Raw genomic sequence first — 4,450 nt, forward strand, 5'->3', positions numbered from 1 at the left:
CTCCTGAATTTTGAGATCATCTTAAGAATAGATTTGATGCATTGAACACCAATGACCAAAAACCAGAAGAATTGTGGGAGGCTATCAAGAACATTATCCATGAAGAAAGCAAGAGACCACTAAAAAGATGAGAAAAGAAGAGACCAAAATGGATGACAGAAGAGACTTTGAATCTTGCCCTTGAGCAGAGAGTAGCTAAAGAAAATGGAAGAAATGACAAGATAAGAGAGCTGAACAGATTTCAAAGAACAGCTCAAGCAGAGAAAGCCAATTACAAATACCATAGTCTTGATTAATGTAGTATATAATAAATCTTGAAATCAGGTATATGGATTTCTTCCACATTGGTCTTCTTTTTAGAAATTGTTTTAGCTATTTCAGTCCCTTTGCCTGTTTGTATAATTTTTAGAATAACATTACCTATATTTATTTAAAAATCTTCCTGGGATTTTGATAAGAATCGCATGAAACCTATTTTTCAATTTGGGGAGAATTGGTATCTTTACTATGCTGTGTCTTCCAATTCATGAACAGATCTTGTTTGATTTCTTTCATCTGTATTTTGCAGCTATCAACATGACAAGTTCTATACATGTTTTGTTAGATTAACACCTAATTATTTCTCTTTTTTCAAATGATTGTAAATAGTATTGGATTTTTTAATTTTTGTTTCCATGTGTTCATTGCTTCTTGTTGTTATTGTTAGGTGCCATTGAGTCAATTTCAACTCATAGAGAGCCTATGTACAACAGAACGAAACACTGCCCTGTCCTGCACCATCCTCACAACTGTTGCTATGTTTGATGCAATTGTTGCAGCCACTGTGTCAATCCATCTCATTGACAATCTTTCCCTTTTTTGCTGACTCTCTACTTGTATCTTCCTCCAGTGACTGGTCCCTCCTGATTATATGACCAAAGTCAAGAGACAAAGTCTGGCCACTCTTGCTTCTAAGAAGGATTCTGGCTGTACTTCCTGCAAGACAGATTTGTTCGTTCTTCTGGCAGTCCATGGTACATTCAATATTCTTCACCAACACATCTCAAATGTATCAATTCTTCCATGTTTTTTTTTTACTTGTTGTCCAGCTCCCATATGCATTTGAAGCTATTGGAAACACCATGGCTTGAGTCAGGCACACCTTAATCTTCAAAACGACATGTTTGCTCTTTAACACTTTAAAGAGGTCTTTTGCAGCAGATAGGCCTGATGCAATACATTGTTTGATTTCTTGACTGCTGCTTCCATAGACATTGATTATAATCCAACTGACATGAAATCCCTGACAACCTCAATATTTTCTCCATTCATCATGATGTTTCTTATTGATCCAGTTGTGAGGATTTTTCTTTTATGTTGAGATGTAATCCTTACTGAAGTCTTTGATCTTCACCAGTAAGTGCTTCAAGTCTTTTTCACTTTCAACAAGCAAGGTCGTGTCATCTGCATGTTGCAGACTGTTAGTGAGTCTTCCTCCAATCCTAATGTCAGGTTCTTCTTTATATAGTGCAGTTTCTTGGATTATTTGCTCAGCATGCAGATTGAGTATGGTGAAAGGATACAGACCTGGCACACACATTTTCTGATTTTAAACCATTCAGTTTCCCCTTGTTCTGTTCTAACAACTGCCTCTTTGTCTATGTACAGGTTCCTCATGAGCACACTTAACTGTTCTGGAATCCAGTCTTTGTAATGTTATCCATAATGTGTTAAGGTTCACACAGTCATATGCTTTTGCATAGACAGTAAAATACAGGTAAATATCTTTTTGGTATTGTCCACTTTCAGCCAAGGTCCACCTGACATTAGCAATGATATCCCTTGTTCTATATCCTCTTCTGAATCTGAATTTCTGGTAGTTCCCTATGTATTGCTGCAACTAGTTTTGAATTATTTTCAGCAAAATTTTGCTGGTATGTGATACCAGTGATATTGTTCTATAATTTCCACATTCTATTGGATCACATCTTTGGAATGGGCACAAATATGGATCTTGTCCAGTCAGTTGGTCATATAGCTGTCTTCCAAATCTCTTGGCATGAGTGAGTGAGTGCTTCCAGAATTACATTCTTTTGTTTAAACATCTCAATGAGTATTCTGTCAATTCCTGGGGCCTTATTTTTCACCACTTCCTTCAGTGCTGCTTGGACTTCTTCCTTCAATACCATCTTGATCATATGTTACCTCCTGCAATGGTTGAACGTTGACCAATTCTGTGTACTCCTTTCATCTTCTTTTGATGCTTCCTGCATCATCCAATATTTTGCCCATAGAATCCTTCAATACTGCAACTTGAGGCTTGAATTTTTTCTTCAGTTCTTTAAGCTTGAGAAATCCTGAGCATGTATTTCCATTTCAATTGTCTAACTCTACATCTTTGCACATTTTAATAGATTTTTGTATGTTCATCTCATGACCTTGTTGAACTCACTTACTAGTCCTAGGGGCTTTATATTTTGTAGATTCATTGGCTTTTCTTATGTAATAATCTTGTCATCTGCAAATAGGAACATTCATATTTCTTTGTCTTTAATCTGTATGCCTTTAATTTTTCCCGACTTATTGCTCTCCCTAGAACTTTTAGCACTATGTTGAATAAGAGTAGACAACCTTTCCTTGTTCCTTATCTTAGGCAGAAGACATTCCATCAGGTATAATGTTAGCTGTAAGTGTTTCATAGATGCTCTGTATCAATTGAGGAGCTCTGTATCAAGTTGAGGAAGTTGTCCTCTATTTTTTTTTTTTTTTGAGACTCTTTATCAAGAATAGGGAGCTCTGGTGGCATAGTGCTAAGGCATTTGACTGCTAACCAGAAGGCTGGTGGTTCAAACGTCTAGCCATTCCTCAGAAGGAAGGTTGGACAATCTACTTCCGTAGTGATTCCACTTTGGAATCCCAAGGAGGGATTGCTATGAGACGGATCTGACTCTACGGAGTGCATTGCATTTGTTGTTATCAAGAATGGGTATAGAACTCTGTCAAATGCCTTTTCTCTATTAATTTCTAGGATCATGGTGGCTCTCCCCCCCCTTTAGCTTGTTAATGTGGTGGATCACATTGATTGATCTTCGAGTATTGAACTAGCCTTGCATCTCTAGGATAAAACTCATTTGGCCATGGTGGATAATTATTTTTTATATATTGCTGAATTCTATTTGCTAATTGGGAGATCTGGGGACATAGTGCCTAAGGCATTTGACTGCTAACCAGAGGGCTGGTCGTTCAAATCCACCAGCCACTCTGCAGAAGGAAGAATGGGCAATCTACTTCCATAGCGATACTGCCTTGTAAACCCAAGGAGGGGTTGCTATGAGTTGGAACTAACTCGACAGCAGTGAGTTTTTATTTGATAATATTTTATTAAAGGTTTTTGAATTTGTATTCATGAAGGATATTGGTCTGTACTTTTCTCTTTTATGCTATCTGTGGTTTTGGTATCAGGGTACTACTAGTTTTCAATCTTTTTAAATCTAACTCTATATGTATTTCTACATGTACTTTTAATATATCATACCCATTGCTGTGGAATGATTCCAACTCAGTAACCCTGTGGGACAGAGTAGAACTGCCCCCATAGAGTTCCCAAAGCTGTAATCTTTATGAAAGCAGAGTGATACATCTTTGTCCTGCAGAGTGGCTAGTGGGTTCAAACAGCTGACCTTTCAGTTAGCAGCCAAGCACTTAACCCCTGTACCACAAAGGCTCCTCTTAATATATAATACATTTGGTAAACTGAGTTTCCTTGAGAAATGGTCTTCCAATATCTCCAAGGGCTTGTATGTGAGTACTGCCAACTTCTAAGATACTAGCTCTTTAAACTATTTATTAAACAGGGTTATTTTCCAGAGCAAGCAAGTGAATCTTGGATTAAAAAGTCTTTTTGTCTGTAATCTTGAAACAAAAATCATTTAATGTCACCTTCTTCTTGTCCTAGACACTCATTCAAATGAGGTCTCAGGAGATGACTAAAGCAAGGGAAAAATGGAGTTGAATGGTCTTTACTTTGCTAAATATTAATTGAATCATAGCACATATTTTAATAATCCCATTTTTACTTCTCTATCAATCTTAAAGACCCAAGCACAGTGGAAAAGAAAGTTTAATATCACTATCCAAAAGAACCACTCAATGGTAAAGAAGGTAAAACTGAGGAAATATTTCCCAGGAAAATTGATAAGATCCAGAAGAGGAATGGGAACAAGAAAAGCTTCCTATTCCCTCACTTGTTTTTTCCAATTGCAACTGCCAAAATTTCATAACAGTGACCCATTACTTCACTCTGGACCCTGGAATTTTCTTGCTTGATTCTGCAGCCCAGGTGACCTGGCCCATATTACCTACAATCTATATTTCCAAGGGAGCTTTGGTAGCATAGTGCCTAAGGCATTTGACTGCTAACCAGAAGGCTGGTGGTTCAAACCCATCAGCCACTCCTCAGAAGGAAGATGGG

The sequence above is a fragment of the Orycteropus afer genome, unplaced genomic scaffold (assembly GCF_000298275.1).
Source record: "Orycteropus afer afer isolate SDZICR_OR568_19922 unplaced genomic scaffold, OryAfe1.0 scaffold00030, whole genome shotgun sequence".
Classification (NCBI taxonomy): domain Eukaryota; kingdom Metazoa; phylum Chordata; class Mammalia; order Tubulidentata; family Orycteropodidae; genus Orycteropus; species Orycteropus afer.